The sequence below is a fragment of the Vigna radiata genome, unplaced genomic scaffold (assembly GCF_000741045.1).
Source record: "Vigna radiata var. radiata cultivar VC1973A unplaced genomic scaffold, Vradiata_ver6 scaffold_108, whole genome shotgun sequence".
NCBI lineage: Eukaryota > Viridiplantae > Streptophyta > Magnoliopsida > Fabales > Fabaceae > Vigna > Vigna radiata.
The window spans coordinates 122,524-143,378 of record NW_014543429.1 but is presented as its reverse complement, the minus strand read 5'-3'; the positions used below and the strand labels follow the sequence as shown (position 1 = coordinate 143,378).

Below are 20,855 nucleotides of genomic sequence, written 5' to 3'. Positions count from 1 at the left end.
TGCATGGCAATTAGATAAATAAGTGAAGTAAATAAGNAGAGTAGATATATGAGAGTGGATAAGATGCAATTGTAAACCCCAACAACACCATTCATCCATAGTTTCTCAAAACCAATTGAATCAACTGCATTGCATGTTTATTTTCGTTCTTTGCATACAACCACCAAATTTATTCTCTTCTCAAGTCTTACGCGATTAGGTTACATGAAAGTTAAGGCCTAAGAGTCCTTTGGGAAAACGATACTCAGACTTACCCATTTATATTACTTGATAACGATCTGGTACACTTGCCAGGGACTTAACAGAGAGTTTATCTTAGGTTCAGCCTGTTACACTGGGATTGGGTGTTATACCCCTGCATGTCATTTCTTTGGAACCATATTGCACTAACCATGTTGTAGGAGGTACATATGAATTTGACCAACACACACCCATGGTGGAAGACAAAGGTGCTGACAGTTTGAAGATTAATAGGCACTAGCTGAACCCACTCATCAACAATCACTGCTTCTTAGATCCAGCTGTGGTGAACATCTCCCTGCTCGATCAAATCTGTAGGATGAAGTAGTTCTTCCTCAACACCTCCTTGCTAAATCCTGTGGTGGAAGACCTCTCCCTGAAAGTCCAAAATTGGCATCTGCCACCTTGATCAGGGGAGTTTTCCTCTTTCTCTCTCCTCCTTTCCCGTTTTTATTGCAGTTATCCATGATCTGTTGACTGTTTTGACTTCTGATCTTATGCTTATGACACATCGAGGACACTATGTAGTATAAGTGTGGTCTATTGGGGGAGATTCTGATTTTCTTTGTTAATATTTTTTTTCTTTTCTAGGTGTTAAATTTTTTGTTTTCTAGGTATCTTTTGTTTTGTCTTGTGTACAGTTTTACATGTTTCTCTTGATTTCTAGACTTGGTTTAGATTGTTAATGTGTCTTTCACTTCATTGATACTCTGATTGGTTTGCATCCTTGCTTTTCTTTGATTGGAAGATGATTATGATGTTTGAGAGGTTGATTTAATTGTGACAGAAACACCCTGTGTAAGATTTGAGCCACTTGATATTCTTTCTTGTGTGTGATATGTCTCTTGATTTCTTGCACATATGCCTTGGCTTGACTCTTTTTGATACTTCTTGATTGATATGCATGTTTGGAAGTGATAAAGGCAGTTTTGTTGTTGAGCCTCTCTAGCCAAATGAGCCTGCCTTGTTGTGATCCTTTGATAACCCCTTTGAGCCTTTACTTTCCCCATTTTTTTGTTTTGAAGCTCATACAGTAGCCCTAAGTGAAAAACCATGATTACCTTAGCCTTAGGGAATTTTGGAGCTTTGGAATTGTTTTGGGAATAAGTGTGGTCTCTTGGGAGATTCAGATGAATTGGCTAATTGGTTCCTCTTCTTGTTTTTGTTTTTGTAAATATGTTGTGTAGATCTTGTCTCTTATAGTTGTGTCCTACATAGATTGAAAAGAAAAGAGACAGGATGAAAAAAAAATTGAAAAAAATTTAGAAAAATGAAAAACAAAAAATTGTGAATAATGGAGTCAAGAAGAGGATTGAATTAGAGGTTTTGGGTGTGATTTAACTGTGTTTTCACTTGTTCCCCATTGCTCCTCTATTTCCTTTTGGTTTGTAGCTTCTCATCCATATTTATCCTCCCTTTTCATTGAGCTCATTGCATCCATAAAAGACCTTTTGATTTGAACATGCATATGTTTTGAGTGTTGATATTAGAGGCTTGCCAAGACTGTTTGTTGCTTGTTTTCTTGAGTGCATTTTGTTGACATAGTTTACCCTAGAAACTTGAGAGAAACACTTATAGTGTGCATCTGTGAGGTTTCGTTGCTTTTGATTCACCTCTTGAACTGATTAATCATTTTTCCATGCTTGGAATTGCTTTAATGACTTTTTGAGTATCTGCTTTCTCAGATTTTGTGTGGATAGTGTCTACTTCCTTTCTTTGTCTAGATTTCTTGGGGACTGTGCAATTCTGTTTCTTTCCTTGTCAGTCTTTGTTTTCTGTGTGATGAGTCTGTGTCAATTCCTGATGTTTGTTGAACTGTTCCCTGATTTGCGTCTTGATTTTGCCCAGGAGTGCAAAAGACTAATTGTGGTCTATTTTGATGAGTCGATATTTTATTGATTTCACTTAGTTTATTGTGCTAGAATTAATCAGGGAATTATACTTAATTGTCCAGTATTTTCCCATATCTGTTAATTATGCTTAATTTGACCGGAAATTCTAATTTTAATTAATTTGAATATTCTGAGCTAATTATTTGCATTTTTAATTGCAGGGAAAATTTTGGAGATACAATTTGAAGCATTGGGAAGGAGACAAAATAAATTCAAGACTCTCAAATCAGACATTTTAAATTTTAGTTATATTGTAATTTAATTGTTTAAACTTTTTGGACAAACTTTTGCACATTGGGGCATTAAAAATATGAGGGGCCCAAAGATTGTAAGAAACTTGGCAACTTTAGGGTTTTTGGGTGGACCCCACTCATCCTTAAAAGATGACACTTGGCCCTAGGTATTAGAAGCTAACAACCGTCACTTTTGCTAGGCTCTCACTCTCTCGACAGATTTGGTTTTTAGGAATTTTTGGCTTTTGAATATGAGTGCTTAGGAGTACAGCCGTCACTTTCTTAGAGAATTGGTCTCTGTTGGAACGTTTTTATACATTGCAATTATCTTTGAACATGTTCACGGTTTTAGGTATTGGTGAATAAGAAACATTTTTCTCTTCTCTGTTGCACTGTGTGAACGGTGAATTCCTTGCCTTCTGATTTGCTTTTCTTTTGCACCTTTTGATTTGAAAATTTATATTCCAGCAGAAAGAGGTCCACATGGTTGTTGGGTAGCGCACTACTTTTCTTTTTTTTCTATAGCCATTTCGTTGCAGGTGATTGAAATTGCTAGCTTTTCTTTTGCTTTGTTGAATTGAAGAGTAGATTAGGTAGGAATAGAAGTGATGGGACGTTGCAGCCATAGGTGTAGATTTTCTTCCTTTATTTCTTTAAGAATGAAGAGTGATTAGATAGAAAAGGGTGATTAGGTAGAGCATGTGTACGGTGGATGACAAAGAAAGAAGCATTTTTTTAGTTTGTTTTTAGAATGATGAAACAGTGATTTATTTTGTGCAGTCACGGGAAGAATTCACGGCTGGTGGGAGGTTTCCTTTTGAAACACTTTTGATTTCTTTGAGTGCTGCACCGTTTTTCTTTTTTCCAAATTTTATTTTCCTTTCCATGAAGCATGAAGTGTACGGAGAAATGAATTGATTTTGATGGAGAAAGAAGCTTACGGTCAACACATGAAGAATGTTTAGTTTAAATTGGAATTGATGTTATGTCACGGCCAGAGAATGTTTTTTTTTTGAAGCATTTTCATTTTCAACTTCTTTTGTTTGGACACTTGGTCACGTGAGATAGGTAGAAAGAATTTAATTTCTTTTTTATTGTTTTTGCTTTTAAATATTTTGCATAGTATGTTGAGTTGAGTTTCATGTTTTTAATTTAGTGATACATATTAATAATTTTAATTGTGCTAGATATTTGTGTTATAGTGTTAGGTGTTTAATATTTTCTTTTATTTTAATGTTTTCTAGCATATTTAGTCGTGTTAATTTAATTGCTATGTTAGCCTAGGTTAGTTGGTTGGTTGTTAATAAAATTACAGTGTTTCCTTGAGATTTCTTGGACTGTTCTTGTGTTTATTCTACTCTGCCTGGCACTCTATTTAATCTGTTGTGTGCTTGCGATTGGGTATATACTTAGTTGCCTAATCGGTGTTTAATCTTCGCTTAGTTTATTAGACTGTATGGTGCACGACTGATTAGATTTGTGCATTGCATTCGCTTAGTTTACAATTCTGAAGATCGAATTAGCCTTCGCTTAGTTGGGTGATTCGAGTTGGATTTGGATTAGAGTAGTGTGTACTTGTCATTAATCTGTGATTGGAAGCATAATAATTGAGTTAATGACCAACCATTTCCATTCTTTCTTTGAAACCGTTTTTAGATCTGTGTTTAATTATCTGTTTGCATCGGTGTTTTGATTTAATTCATCAGTATTCACAAACCTTTCACAAAACCCCCCACTTCGTGTTTGACCTTATTCCTGAACCACAGTTTGGTCCTTGAGAGACGACCTAGGAGTCACTTCCTAGTCTATACTGCATTCTTTTATGCTCATTAAATTTTGCATGGGGTGCGACACCCATCACTTATCTACTCTCTTATATATACTATTCTTATTAAATTTGCTTTACTATCAATGTCATGCAACTTTCTAGATTACTCTAAACCCGATTCCTCGGCGAAAAGAGCCTATTACCAATTACTAGTTTACCATTCCTAGTCTCCCTAGCAATTACCAATGCATTAAAGTACAGTAGCTTAAAGAAATTGATCGTCCTACCCCTATTCCTAGGCAGTATTTCATTATCAAGAGAATTCTAATCAGTTCTAGATTTCCTTGTACATTCCCGTATCGACAAAATCAAATATCATAACACTGAATGAGTTAAACGATATAAGCATTATCATCAAAAAAGAAAACCAAAACAATTGATAATAAAAGCATATGAATATAATAAGAAATTTGATACAAGAGAGTTTCAAAAGGACTACATTGTTCCCCAACAACAAAGGGATTAGCTCACCATGAACGTGGTGAAACTACATGGAATTAATGGAAAAGATGAAAGAGTAAACCCTAGATTTGATAAATTGAAGCCTAAGCATCCAAGAAACCGCTTCCAAGAAGTGTAGAAGGTGCTCTTAAGTCTTCCTTTGCCAAAAGATTACTCTGAGGATCACACTGGGGCTATTTATAACACAAAAAAGTAACAGAATTTCAGCCCAGGCCCATCATTTAGGCGCTCCGCGCCCATTTGACCGCTCAGCAGTGGCCCTCATAATCGTAGGGCACTCAGCGGTGGAAACTGATGCTCAACGCTGGACCCCAAAGTCGCAGGACGCTCAGCATCGCCGCTCAGGCGAGAAATAGTGTCTTCCTCCTCGAAGCTGGCGCGGTGGACCTCACTCATCTTTTGCTTCATTTCTCATCCTTTCTTGAGTCTAAGTCCTCCCTTATTCTCTTCCATCTTTCAATTCTCATCAAATCCTACAAAAACAATGTAAAACAAGCATAATATCTCTAAAAACCTCTTTTGACTATTTTATGACTAAACTAAGAGTTTTGCATGATTCTAAGCTCATTCTAAGCCATAAAGGGTGTGATTTGATATCAAATTAAAGTGTAAAAATAATGGTTTTTAGACCGTTATCACAACTCATAAGCTTCTTCCGCGGTCTTGCATTTGATATTGCCTCCAACTGTGGCATCTAGCATAAGCTTTGACTGGGTGCCAAGACCTCAAAGGAACGTGAGAACTACAATTGTATCATCAAAACCATGCACAAGTCCCTTTCTCAACAAGCTTTTAAATTTGTCTCATGTTTGGCCTAGGGTTTCCTTCATGCCTTTCCTGAAAGAAGAAATCTTCATTTTACCTTGTTGATTTTAGACTGTGGAAAATATTTGTTCAGAAGTTCTGCCACCACAACCTCCCAGGTTGTAAAGCTGTCTTTCAGGAAAGAATTTAACCAAAGTTTAGTATTGCCACCCAATGAGAAAGGAAATAAGTTAAGTTTAATTGTTTCATCCGCCACTCCATTGATCTTCACCGTGTTGCATATCTCATTGAATGTGGTGAGATGATCATATGGGCTTTCATGTGATAGCCCATTAAACTGGTTGTTTTGCACCAAGTGAATCAACGCCAATTTAACTTCCATGTTCAAAGCACTGACCCTTAGCCTTGCAATACTGTTAAAGTGTTGAGCGCCAACCACATTGGTAGCACCCGCCAGAGTGCGTCTCCTAGGGCCCTCCTCCTCAACCATCTCTTATGTGCTCTAGTTAGATGCTTCTGGTGAGGGTTGCAACAATCTCTCAAGAGAAGGGAATAATATCTAGATGATCTTCGAACTTTCTTCCCTCTCCTTCAAGTTTCACTCAAGCCTTCAAGAAGAGGTTGCTGATTTTTCTTGCTCCTAGTATGAATTGTATCCTGCAAACACAAGAAACAAAACTCTAGAAAGAACTTTTATATAAAAATAAAACCAAAAGAAAAAAAAACAAAACTCAAGTCAAATTCAATCAATAATCACATTACTAGAATAGTTAAACCACAAGTCCCCAACAACGACACCATAAACTTGTTAAGCGTCTGGCAAGTGTACTGAATCGTATCAAGTAATAATTAAACGGTAAGTCTGAGTATCGTTTCCCTAAAGACTCTTAGGCCTAAACGTTCGTGTGATATTTGATCTTTTAAGACTTGAGAGAATGAAAATTAGGGTTTTAAAAGCAAGACAGAAAATAAACATGCATGCAAAGATTAATCAATTGACAATTGAACTATATGGATGAATGGTGTTGTTGGGGTTTATGATTTCGTCCTAACCCACTATCATATATTTACAAATTCTACTTAATTCTAGTTCTTTATCAATGTTAATGCCACTTTCTAAATTCCCCTAATCCCAATATCTTGGTGAATATAACCTACTCCTCATGACTAGTTTACTATGTCTAGTCTCCTTAGCAATTAATCATGCATTACATAATTCGCATAGAAGCTTAAGGCAATCGATCCTCCTATCCCTATGTTTAGGTAATATTCCTACTAAGAGAATTCCCTCATGTCTAGACCTACCCATACGTTTCCATATAGATAGAATCAAAGATTATGCTATTGAATAATGTCATAAACAAAGCATGCAAATATAGTGGAGGAAAAACTCTAACAATTGATAAAAGAAAGCATATGAATAAAGGAAGAATTTCAATATATGAGTGTTTCAAATAGGATTACATTGTTTCCCCCCAACAACAAAGGGGTTTAGTTCACCATAACCATGGTGAATCTAGATGAAAATAATGAAAAGTATGGAAAGATAACCCTAGATTTGATAAGTTGGAGCTTCCGCCTCCAAGGAGAGAAAAATGTGTTTTTGCATCCTTTCTGTCAAAAGATAGACCATCTGGTTCGTGCAGAACTATTTATAACACAGGAAAAATTACAGAATTCTGGCCCAAGTCCAATAGTCCACCGCCCAACGGTGGCTTCACCGCCCGGTGGTATGTTCGACACTTACTATCACCCCTCAACATTGCCAGTTCAGCGCTGGCTAGAGATTCCCCTAAAGAGTCCACCACTCGACAGTGATTTCACCGCCTAGCAATGAGGATGACACTCCACTTCACCCTAACCAGTGTCGCTTGAGTGTCTGGCAGAGAGTTGTCTAGAGAGTTCACTGCCCAGTAGTGGTTTCACAGCCCGGCGGTAGCTGCGACTCTTCTATTATTCACTTTTCCACCTTCTCTTACATCCAACTCTTCTCTTTCTTGACTTCCTTCATTCAATTCCTGATAAATCCTACCAAATCAAGGGAAAACCAATCATAAAACCAAGAAAACCCACTTTGACTCTCTTATTCACTAACTTAAGAAAATTGCATGATTTCCAACTAATTCCAAGTCATAAAGGGTGCATTTTAATGTCAATTTTAAGTATGAAAATAATAGTTTTTTAACCGTTATCAGAGGTTTGGTTGCATTCACACTCTTATGATTCAGAATTAGTTATTAGGAATGCTAGGAATTGTATGAACTCGTAATTAAGGATAGACGTTCTTCACCGAGACATTAGGTTTTAAGTATTTTAGAGAGTGGTATTAACATTAATGAACAAGAAGAATTTGTTCATGCATCAGAGTGATTATGTGAAATTTAAACCCTAATAACATATTCATCCCATATTCAAGATAGGTTATGGGTTGTCAAGACTATTAAAGCAAATGAAGTTTTTGAGATTGAGGCTCCTTATTCTAGAAGATTAAAGTTTTTGACAAGAAAAAATTGTCGAGATTTTGTTGGTGTCATGAAGGAAGGAAGAACACCAACATCAAAAATATGGATTGAGCTTAATGGTGTCAAGCTAATGACATTAAACAAGCGCATACTAGGAGGCAACCTAGTTTTTGATTTTTTTTCTTCTTAATTTTTTATTTGTGTGGTTTGGATTTGATTTTTCTTTGTGTGCATTTTAGTTTTTTCTTAGGTTATATGTTACTTCTGATGGCAGTGATGACAACATCTACTGATGGATGCTAGGAGGACTCAGATCACAACATTTACTGATGGATGTTGTTATTATGAGGATGACGAGTGAGAGTATCTACTGATGGATACTACTGAGAGCATCTACTGATGGATGCTATGTGATTAGACATCTACTGATGGATGTTACTAACAACATTTACTGATGAATGCTACTAGGTGAAAGCATCTACTGATGGATGCTATGATGATGAAGTTTTAGATGACAATATCTACTAATGGATGTTGTAGGCTGACGATGAGAGATAGCATCTACTGACGGATGTTATAATATTAGGATTTGTTTTATTTTTATGCTTGTTTGAATTTTTCTTATTTTTATTCTGTTTTTAATAAGCTACGAACTTGGTTGAAAGAATAGCTTTACAATGGTTGATATTATGTGATGAATTATTTTGTGATGACTAATATTGTCTTATGTTGCTCTACTGCTTGAAATGCATGGTTGAGTTAATGTTTGAATTAGCTATGAAGCACAGATAGTGGTTGCTCATAATTTTTTAAAACAGATGCATGGTTTCAATGGTGATTGATATGCTTGGCAAGATGTAAATAAAATTGTTGAACTTGAGTTAACCTGTGAGAAGTTGGGCTCTAGAGTTTTATTATTGAATGTTATTTCTTTGGAAATCATAGTTGATTTTGCCTAAGTTTTTCTGCTGACATATTTCCTTACATGTGTCATATGATCAAGTCCATTTTTTTTTCTCCCCTATAAGTCAATGCAATATTTGAACCCAACAAAAGAACAATGTTTGCTCTATCCTTTGAACCTTAAGCCTAAACGTATGAAAAAACGTTTTTGAAATCTTTACATTGAGTTGAGTTGAGTATATTTGTACAGTATGGAGAAAGGTCCAAGTTTGGGGTTGTTGGGGAAATTTGAAAAAGAATTGTGAAAAGAAAAAGAAAAAGAGCATTGAGCTAAGTGTTGAATGAAATTGAAAAGGAAAAGAAAAGAAAAGAAGAAAAAGAAGGAAAAACTCAATGAATGAAAAGTTGGGAGTAAGATGAGAATGGTTTCTCAAATATAAAGGAGAAAGAAAGATTATGGTTAATGTGAAAGAAAATTTTTACTCTCTTAACTCAAGGATTTTGTTGTCTAGAAAAACCAGTTTTCTTCTTAGCCTAGCCATGTTACAAGCCTTAGAAAGTCCTTGTGATGATAACTTGCTTGCGAATGTGTTTTGATGTGTTTAAATGATCGGAAAAGTTGATGTATGTGACATTGTGATAGTATAGTGAAAGAGGCACTAACACCTCACTATACACCTTTGAGTTTGAGTGAAACACTTTTGAGTGCTTGAGTGAAACACTGCCTGTGGTGAGGAGTCGTTCCATGTATTACAAGTTAACATTCTGATTGGTTATTGATCTCTCATCCTTTGGCATCTGTTGTGTATTCATTGTTGTGTGAGCACCATAATTGAAGCTTAATTGACTAAGACATCATTATTTCTTAACTCATCTTTCTATGATGAGCATACATGAGTGAGTTACTTGTCTTAGAGAAAAATGCTTTTTAATGTGCTAGGTTGTTGTAGTATATCTATTATATGTAAGCCAAGTTATAGTTTTGCTTGAGGACAAGCAAAGTTTCAAGTTTAAGGTTGTGATAACGGTTGAAAATACCATTATCTGTTATTCAATTTTAATATTAAATGTGTTGAGATTATTGACAACACAATATCTATATCACTCTGGTTTTTTATGATGACAACACATTTATTAATACCACATATGTTGTTGATGTTTTGCATGTTCAGTACTTATTGATTGATATCTGGTTGAACATGTTTATGTTTGTATATTGATATGTGAATGCATATTTACTGTGCTCATGCATGTTACATCATATCTGAATGCATTTCATATGTTTTGATAGATGAAAACCACATGCACTCTTGTGAACTTAAAACTGTGTGACAAAGCTGATAGTAAAGTCGACTCTTATATATTGAATCGACTATACTAAAAGTCTTTGTACAGATTTTGTGCAACAGTTACTATGTGATATTTTGTGAAGGAAAGAATTTCAAAATGCTCTGACATGTTGAAGTCGACTATATGCACCATGCATTCAACTGTATTAATTGCTTGATTTGAAATTTTGTTGTGCTCATGAACAGTAACGACTATATTTTTAAAAGTTAGTTCAGCAATGAATGATAGTAAAATGCTTTAACTACGAAATTAATTGGTTTGACTGAAATACTACTATTGTGTCTTAACTGTTATAACTGATTTAATTCAGTCGATTGTATTAGTAGTATAATCGACTACAGGAGCATTTGTTTTATAGAAATCTATAAATAGACGAGACTTGAGTTGTTTAAAAGAACTTTTTGAAATCTAACACTTTCATATTTTGTTTCAGATTGTTCTTTGAAAGAATTGAGCTCCAAGAACTCATCAAGAAGACGGTTGTGATCTTTCTTTGAGGACTTTTTAAAGGAGAATTGTGTTGCACACACTCCTTGATCAGTATCTGCACATTGAGGTGCTTCTGGGTTGATCAAGATTCTTGTTGGTATCTATGGTGATTGATGTTACCTATTGTGACTATAGGGGTTGGACTCGTGGAGTCTGGTACACTTTGAAGATTGTTCAAACTAGGTTGCAGATTGCAGGAGAGGGGATATCTTGCTGCAAGTCTTGTTGTATCGCTGTTGCCTATATTTTGGTTAGAGGGTTATATTTTTTACGTGGAGGTCTTGTATAAAAGTCTTGCTTTAAAAACCTTGACCATTATAGTGCATTTGCTTCCTGATATTGGAAGGATACTGGATGTAGGCATTGAGGTTGAACCAGTATAAAAACCTGCATTTGAATTCTCTATCCTTATTCTTTTACATTCAGTCGACTTTACAATTCATGTAGTCAACTTCGTTTTTCCGCTACACTTAATTTTCTATTACTTGCGATTCAAGAAAGTGTGTAAAGTTTTAGAAAGATTGCGAAAAGACTCTGATTTTGAAAACCCACTAATTCACCACTCTCTTGGTGTTAAAACGAAGCCTACCTGTTTCCCAACAATTGGCACCAGAGCTGGTTTTCATAAGATATTTGAAAAACTAGTCGACTCTATTTTTCTTTGAATCGACTATATAAACCTGGGGACGACTTTCCTGTTTTCAAACTTTTGGTAAAGGAGCTTCAAAAAATAGACCACCTCTGTTTGTTGGTGAAAACTACCCTTTTTGGAATATTAGAATGCAAATCTTTCTTGAATCCGTGGATAGTGGAATTTGGGATGCAATAATGAGTGGACCTTTTATGCATACTAAAATTATTGATGATAAAATTGTTGTTAAATGATAACAATTTAAAACACCGTTATTCGCTATGTTATTTTGATACTAAAAGCACCCTTTTTCACTTAGAAACTTGCTTGCACTCATGGGTTTTTAATAAAATGTGTGAATGAGAGAGTTGAGGTTGATTTGAATGGTTTTCTAACAAATTCCCCTTGTTTTGACAGAGATTGAAGAAATACTGGAAGAAGAAGTAAAAAGCCAAGAAGATAGAGCTCAAGAAGGTCAAAAAGGCACCAAGAGGAGGGAAAACGCGAAGCCCGAGCAACGAAGAACGAAAAAACAGCGAATTCACCATCATCGCTGCTCTCCCGGGCGACGGCCCCAACGCCCGGGCGACGGACACTCGAAGCCTAGGCGACCAATTCTGACACTCAGGCTTTACAAGAGTCTCAAATCTCGCCCAGGCGATCTCCTTGGCACGCTTGAGCGATACTTCACCTGGATCGGGCCCTGTTTTTGCTCTATTTTGATTCTTTCGGACCGGGTCACACTTTGGGACGCGTCTGACACTATTTAAAGGACCCTGGGGCTCTAGGTTTTGCATCCCTGGCAGAGAAGAGCATAACAATACACTCTTAGCCAATTCTTAGTCTTTCATTCTCTTTCTTTTCTTCCATTGTTCATAGAGTTCCCCCAAGTCTATGAGGAAGTAATTTCTATATGTTGTTAGGGAATGATGTAACCTTGTAAACTCTCATGTATTTGAATTGATTCTTAATTTCATATGCTTTTTCATTAATTGTTAGAGTAATTTATCTGTTCTTATTTCAGGCTTATACAATAGCATGATCTGTTAGTTGCGTGAGTGCCAACATGTTCCTTTAATTAAGGTCCTTGTTAAATTACTCCTAAGGGTTATATTGCTCAAACATGAGGGTATGAGTCTTAGTCGTCTTAACCTCTGGATCTTCACATCTTTTCACCAGGAATGCTAGGAATTGTATGAACTGGTAATTAGGGACAGACTTATTTACCGAGACATCGGGTTTAAGTGTTTTAGTGAGGGACGTTAGCATTAATGAATAAAGTAGAATTCTTATATACATGAGAGGGAACTTGGTGAAATCAAACCCCAGCAACATATTCACCTCATATCAATCAACCTCCGCTCATCTATGTGCTCTTTTGCCACTGATCAAATTTATTTTGCTTTATTTTTATTATTTTTTCAATGCAACCCATGATCTCTTTCATTCTAAGTCTTAATTAATCTTGTTTTCACACAACTGTTCAGCGCCGAGAGTCCTCTGGGATACGATACTTGGTCTTACCATTGAATATTACTTGTGCGACTTGGTACACTTATCGATTTGCCCCAACAAGTTTTTGGCGTCGTTGCTAGGGACTTACGGTTTAAGTTATTCTATTTGTGCGATTCTTGATTAATTTTGACTTTTTTATTTTATTTTTTTTTATATTTTATTTTACTTTATCCCCTCAATTTTAATTTTCCATTTTTATTTTTATTTTTATTCTTCAATCCCTAATTTTTTTTTTTGTTTTTCGATGCTAACAATATTTTTTAGGGTTTTGTGTTTTGTTTATGCAGGATTGTGTCAGAACCAAAAGCAACAGAAATTCTGAACCTCTTCTTGAAGGACTTGAGACTAGTAGGAGGCCAAGAAGAAATAGATTATCTAGAGAACCTTCTCTAGAGAAATTTTCAGTGGCTTCCCAAACTGTTGTAGTAAGTGGCGAGACCAATGCCAGCAAGCACACCTTGGCAGATTATACCACAATTGTGGGCCCTCATCATTTTAACAACATTGCAAAGCCATGGGTCAACGCTGCAAATATGGAGATGAAGCATGTCCTAATCCATCTTGTAAAGAGCAACCAATTTAATGGACTATCTCATGAAAATCCATATGAGCACTTGACTACCTTTAATGAGATCTGCAACATTGTGAAGATAAACGGGGTACTTGATGAGGCTATAAAGACGAGCCTATTTCCCTTTTCTCTTGGAGGTAATGCTATATTATGGTTGAACTCTTTTCCTGAGAGCAGTTTCACTAAGTGGGAAGATGTGGTGACAAAATTTCTGAACAAATACTTCCCACTAGCAAAAATCAATAAGGGAAAGCAAGAGATCTCTTCTTTCTGACAGGGCATGCAGGAAACCTTGGGACATGCATGGGAAAGATACAAAAGCCTGCTGAGAAAAACGCCTACCCATGGTTTTGATGAAGAAACAATGGTCCTCCTTTTTCTTAGTGGTCTTGGGTCACAGACTAAATTGATTATGGATGCCTTAGTTAAAGGCAATATCAAATGAAAGACCCATGATGAGGCCTATGAATTAATTGAGAATATGGCCGCCAATGACAATGAGACACACAGTGAGAGGGGAACTCCATCCCCACCTAAAGGAGTAATGAATCAAGACTTTCTTGACTTCACTTAGCTTATTGTACCAAAATTAATCACGAAATTGTGCTTAAATGTCCGATATTTTCCCGTTTCTGCTAATTGTGTTTAATTTGACTAGAAATTCTTATTTTAATTAATTTCAATTATTTGAGCTAATTATTTGCATTATTAATTGCAGGGAAAATTTTGGAAATATAATTTGGAACATTCGGATAGGCATTCATTTGCACAAAGTGTTATTTGCTTGGAATAAAAGCAATGGAATGTGGAGCTACCACGCATGAGAGCTTTCTATCACATTGCATCTATTGCATTCAATTTTGTTGAGTGGGTCACGACCCAGCAGAATTAAAAAGTTGTGTCTAGCATATTGGGTGGTGCAACGGTCAATTCATCTTTGGAGAGCACATTCTCATCTTTATTTTCATTTAGTAAAGATTATCACGTCCCACCAACATCAACTGCACCCTAAAAAGAAAAAGTAGTACACGGTGAAAGAGGTGCTGATCTACTTGGGCTGGGAATTAACTTTGCATCCTATAGGCCCTCATGAGATACGGCCCAAAGCTTTAGGAAGCTTACAGGAGGTGTTACGGCCTGCACTCAATTCTGCAAAAGTCCAGTAACTCTCACTCACGGACAGCATAAGCATCTTCATTCATCCAACATTTGGAGGTGCAACACGTGCACGTGAAGGAAGCATACAACAGCTCACGGCCCAAAGGAAAGCAGCACGCGTGAGTGAGGTGTGCACAAGCTGAAGACACACTCCATTTTAAAATAGGGGCTGCAGCATGCAATTGGGCTGGAAAAGTGGGACGCCCATCAGCTTGGTCCAGCAAAGGGCAAGGCGAGATTCATTTAAGGTCTAGTTGCCACACGGAAGAGGATGGGCAGAGTCGCCACTCATCTTTGCATTTTACTTTTGAACGTTTTGGAGAGTTTTGGAATGGAAGTCTTTACGCTATTTGAAGGATAAATGTTACAAACCTTTTGTTTCTTTTCTTTGCTAGGGAAAGTTTGCAGATTCTTTCTGATTTTGAAAAGCACACGGCTGCATTTACTAGCTTCTCATCTTTGATTTACACACGATCATTTCATTTTAAGTTGTACACTGTTACGATTTGTTGAAGAAAGCAAATCACACTTTTCCTTTTCTTTATTTCTGTAAGCGCTGATTTCAATTGCAAGGCTTGGATTCATTTTATTTTTAATGGAAGAAGGTGGTGTCACGGATGGGAGAAGCACACACGGACACTTGGCTGATGTCACCGCCTAAGGGTTTTGCTTTTGGTTTTTAATTAAAGTTGCATGAAAGAAGGTAGTGAAATGGATGGAGATGTCCAGTTGGATTTGGTTTTCTTTTCTAGTAGAAGTAGTGCCACAGGCTGGAATGTGGTGCTCGTTTTATTTTAATGCTAGATCTGAGCTTTAATATTCCTTTTAAATTTTTTTTATGTGAAATTACATTCAGCATTGCCTGGTAAATTTTAATTGATTTTTGTTGAGTCATCATTTGTGTTTTTTAAAGCTTATCATCAAGGAAGATGCAATTATGCTTTACTAATTTCATTTCAAAGTTGCAACGTCCCTTTACTTTTTAGCTTAAAGCTTAAATCACTACTACAAAAAAGTGCATAGATAGCGCTTTTTTAAGCGCTATCTATGATAGAGCTATCTATTAATAGATAGCGCTTCTAAAAAAAGCGCTATCTATTGTTGTTTGACAATAGATAGCGCTTTTTCAAAAAAGCGCTATCTATTGTTGTCTGACAATAGATAGCGCTTGTTTAAATAAGCACTATCTATTAGTCTAAATTTTTTTTAAAAAAAATCGAAAAAATATTTCAAAAGAAAATATAAATTATTGGTTTTATTATGTACAAGCGTGTATTATCTATTGGTTCTATTATATACAAAAAAAAATATAAAATATTTAAAACAATGTGAGAAAGACAAAGGTCTCAAAAAATGTTCATTAATATAAATAAAAACTATTGATACATTAATATTTCAAAATCCTATAAGTATGACAACCATAACTTATATATCTTATCAGTATCTATAAACATTTATAAACATGTATATCATCATAACATAACCTATAAGCATATACTAATTACATGTAATTGTCAATCTTCTCTAACTTCAATGATTTCATTGTCACGATATTGTTGACATTTGCAACTAGAAAAATACTGTAACAAAAAATAATAATATAAAATTAGTTACTTGAATTTTTATTAAAAATTAATTATGACAATGAAGATAACTTACATAAGTTTGAGTTATCCCTCCATGTGATAATTTCCTCTAGGTTTTGTCTTGCAGAACTGCAACATGTACTATAATCTTTCCATACATGTTCTATCATTGTACTTTGCAAAGTCCTTTGCAAAGTCCATACATATTTTGTTATGAAATGATAAAATGAATAATTTTCAAAGTTTGGAAACAAAGTAAGGAATCAATAGTTAATAGAATAATGACCTAAACAAAGTGTAGAGCATTTTATGATAAAGTAGAAAAATAAACTTATGTACTTGACCAAAAAAGCAAGTATGTGTTTGATCATACTGAATAAATATTAGAAGCAAATTGTTTCTAAGCACGTGCCATTTTTTATGTTAAGTTTTACAAAATCATTAATTATTATTATAAGTAACAAAAATAAAAATTGGGATGTTTTATATAAACTTTTCGTGAGGTTAAAGTTTATGCTTCATCATGGGATTTTCTTTTTTGAATTTTCAACTTTTGATCTCTCCAATGCACGAACACACGCATATATATATATATATATATATATATATATATATATATATATATATATATATATATAATGAAAACATGTTACGTGTAAAAGCTTAGTACATGTAAGTAATTGATTACCTGGTAAGTCCTATGGTTCACACTTGTAGAGATCAATTTCTGGAATGGTTTCCAACTCCATCTTTCGACTATTGATCTTCCTTTTAAGGTAATAAGCAACAAGTTTTTCGTCAGTGGGGTGGAACCTAAAGCCAAGTGGCAAAAAAAGTGTCATTTGTAATATTTCATCAAATGTGATTGCACATACAAATAATAAGTTATGCCACCAAGAGTGGAAATGTCAACTAATGAAATAGCAATGTCATGCTGGAAATAGTAAACTGGTATTTCTTATTACCATATTTTTCTTTGATTCAAGAGAAGTGGTGGGTGATTGTAACCTAGCAAACAATTCCTGATAAATGTGTTGTCATCCTTCAATAAAGAAACAACGTAAACGTAAAAATAACATATGAGTCAAAACAAAATATAAAAGTTAAATGTAAGCCTTTCTATACAAAAAAAAAAAAAAAATCTTACAATGGCATTGTCTGCATGTACTATGGAGTTAAGATTAGCAACAGTAGCATCATCCAAAACTCTAGCCAAAACAACATCCTAAATGCAGTAAATGAAGATGAGAACCAAATTACAAATAAATAGAGTAAACAAGAAAAAGGCTCTAGGAGCAAACCTTCAAAAAACCAACTCTATATGTCTGATGTATCGTAGATAATACAATTGAGTTTCTTATAGGTAAGGCCTACAAAGAAAATAAGTAAATACTATGAGAAAGAAGTAAAAATTTCTTATAGGTAAGGCCTAGAAAGAAAACTTCCTGAGTAAGTATTACATTATCAGTTTAGGGGCAAAATTTCAATCTATATTAACTCTTTTATTCAAAATTTCTCATAGAATGTAGCTCAACAAGGTTCATAACTTCTTCCATAAACATCTGCCAAAAGAAAGACTGTTTAAGAATAATTCTCTGTAAGAGTTACATCAAGAAAGATAGTTGTAAGTAAAGCTCTGCTCCAGAATTGAAAGATCAATCAAATGGTATGACCAATGGCAATATTCTATGATCCTAAAGGAGAACGAGTTCATAAAAACAAAGGTTACTCTCAAGTTTGAGTATGGAGATTAGGAATATATAACGTTTTATATATAGAGAGAAATCATGAGACACACCTTCCTTGTTTTACTGTTGACCTCCTTGCCAACCAAGCAGAAAACATAACAGGTTCATGCACTGTGATATTTGGAGAGTGAATATCATTTTGTTCACAATAACCACTAATCCGAGCAAAAGTTGCTTGCTTTTTTTGGGTAACCAGATATGTTGATGCTTCCTTCAATATAACCACTAGTTTTTCTTCTAGCTAGAACATCCATCAATGTGGTTTTCCTAGCACCAGTTACACCTACTAATGTTGTTAGTACTTTGGGCCTGAAAGCACCACTAACATCTCTTAGTAGTTGAAGTCGACTCCCCTCAATTCCATATTTTTCCATTTCCTGATATGAAAAACAGTGTTAACATATTGTACACTGGAAGACTAACACAAATGTAAAAGTAGTTAATCAACATCGATATTTGTCAAAAGTAGGAAAAGGAAGTAGTGAGAAACAATGCTGAAGCGAATGACAGTTGGAGATGATTACACTTGGACTCCAGTGTGTAGAATTTACGGTTGGCATATTGATGTAGTAATTCACGTGATTAAAGGAAATTGATAGAGGCCTAAAGGTTAACACCATTCCCCTCTTGGATGTTAAAGTGTCTTCTTCAGGAGTTGAATTCTTTCAGCAAATTTTTTTTACATATCAAAATCTAAACACTTAGTTTGTATTGAAAAGAAATACATTATAATAACAGACAAACATTTGGTGTAAATGGAACTCCTTTCTTGAGCTCCCTTTTTCATAATTTGCTCTTCTACTATAATAGATTTAGAATCTTCATATGCTGGTAATGATTTTTTCTTACATAGAGAGGAGAGGATAGTGAGTTCTCCATAACAAAAGTATAAAACAGAAGACAATAAAGATGAATAATAATTAAAGAAAAGCTACCTATGTTCTCGATAACAGACAATTCAATTAGAAATCCAATTTTGCGTGCTTATAAATGTTGGACTATAATCTCTTTTCTTTACTCATTCATAACTGGATTTGTTAGGTTCAAGGAGCTTCTGATAAATGATGGACACTTGCCAAGCCTCTACTCTGTTCTTGCAGGTCTCATTTTTTTGATTTTAATAATTCTTGCGAGCTCCTATGCCAATTTTTATGAAATAATAGTATGTGGTTTTGAGTATTCGTTGTGCATAATTAATCATCACTCATCATATTAGTACATAACGTTAGCTTTAGAGTTGATATTGTCCAAGTCTAATGCATGTCTCATGTTCATTATTAGATGTATTTTGTTGAATGATGTTGCCGGTAGTGGATGGGTTGGGGGTATAAAGAAGTTTGAAATTCAATTCCTCATATTTCTTTGCTGTTAGAATGTTTAGCTGTTGTGAAAAGGACCTATATGTCGATGATTAACACTTTTCTATTTTTGTTACTTCTTGTCTAGGTTTTGACTTTCTGGATTAAATCAATACTTTTAGTATTATCTATGTCTATTCATTATTTATGGCAATAGGAGAAACAAGTAGCAGTAGAGAACTCACGGTTCAGAAACGTCAAAGCAATTATGAAACAAATGTTGAAAAGTAGAGAAAAACCTGGAAGAGGATTGATACAAATCCAGTACTAATATTCTTCCGCATACATGCTTTTAACCTTGAGAAAGGCCTCCCCCAAACTGTATGCCCAAGAATTCTTCTATCCACTGTGGGCTGAAAAATAGATAAGTCAATCCAGTTTTCAAAGAAATTGTAAAAGATAAAAATTATCCGCATGTTTAAAGATCTTACAGCACTCCATCTCGGGGCAATGAATTATTGCAATGGCGTTCTGACCATACAAACATAATACCCGCAATTTTAAAGATCTTAAATAACCACTCAGAATTAAACCTTGCTCTCATGAATCGCTCCTACCTATTTCTCCTCAGAGCATTAGATGCTCTCCCTCAGGCCACTCGCACTCTCATGACCTTGTTCCCTTAGGCTAGGGTTTTCGAAAAGGAGAAGAAATAGAGAAGAGAAGGAGGGAAAAAAGGAACATGGATACCTGAACCCAGAATGGAGCACTACATCCAATTCTTGAGGCAATGCCGTAAGAAGTACGGTGATGAAACGACTCTTTCAGGATGAACGAATTTGAAGGAAAGGCACAAAGACAAAGTCGAACAACGAAACAAAAGAGAATGAGGGAAGTTAATTTTTTTTTAAAGAGCTCATAGATAAGCTCATCGTAAAAAGCGTTTGTTGTATTATACTAGATCGTGTTTTTGAGAAATACACTGTATATTGTATCTTGATAGATAGCGCCTTTTATGAAAGAGCGCATTCTATTATTTTATTTTAAATTATAATTTAAAAAAATAATATTAATTATTTATAGATAACGCTTTTTTAAATAAGCGCTATCTATTGTTCCGTACATTCATAGATAGCGCTTATTTAGAAAAACGCTATCTATTACTAATTTTGTAGTAGTGAATGGTAGCATTTCAATTTGTCACACTTGAGCATTTAATTGTAATTCCAAGTTGCATTAGCCATTTAATGTTTTAGTTCACACATTTTGCTTTAGGACGGTTCAATTTACTGTTTTCATGTTGTCTTTTATTGTTCGGCCTTATTGTTTTGACATTTAATTCAATGCTTTCAATTTTTTTTATTTTTAATTTCATGTTTTAGTTTAGTTCACAAACCTCCTCTCTAGTACGTGTTTGACCTAAGTCTCGAACCACATTTGGTCCTTGAGAGACAACCTAGGAGTCACTTCCTAGCACTATACTGCATTCTTTATGCATATTAAATTTGTATGTGGTGCGACACCCATCAAGGAGTTTTTCAACTGCAGCCATATGATGCCTTGCTTGCCCAAAATAAGATCATCACCCAACAATTGGAGATCCTGACCAAGAAGGTGATGCAACAGGAACCTCAAAATGTGGCACGCGTTCAACAGCAACTTTGCGAGCTATGTAGAGGTGACCATATTAATGGTCAATGTGCATTGCCCGAAAATCTTAATGA

General features: G+C 35.1%; 1 long non-coding RNA gene across 3 annotated transcripts; it reads right to left on the bottom strand.

Moving 5' to 3' along the window:
- Positions 1-4,587: 4,587 nt before the first annotated feature.
- Positions 4,588-20,086, bottom strand: LOC106754415. Of its 3 annotated transcripts, none has more exons than XR_002666917.1 (9): positions 19,623-20,086; positions 19,431-19,544; positions 17,884-18,210; positions 17,387-17,455; positions 17,233-17,310; positions 17,051-17,127; positions 16,774-16,898; positions 16,159-16,271; positions 15,864-16,079 (listed from the first exon to the last, which is right to left on the bottom strand). It is a non-coding gene; the product is annotated as an uncharacterized LOC106754415 (long non-coding RNA). The 3 variants fall into 3 exon arrangements; XR_001375304.2 differs by having other exon boundaries at positions 19,882-20,085; XR_002666918.1 differs by lacking the exons at positions 15,864-16,079; positions 16,159-16,271 and adding an exon at positions 4,588-6,077 and having other exon boundaries at positions 19,623-20,083.
- Positions 20,087-20,855: the final 769 nt, after the last annotated feature.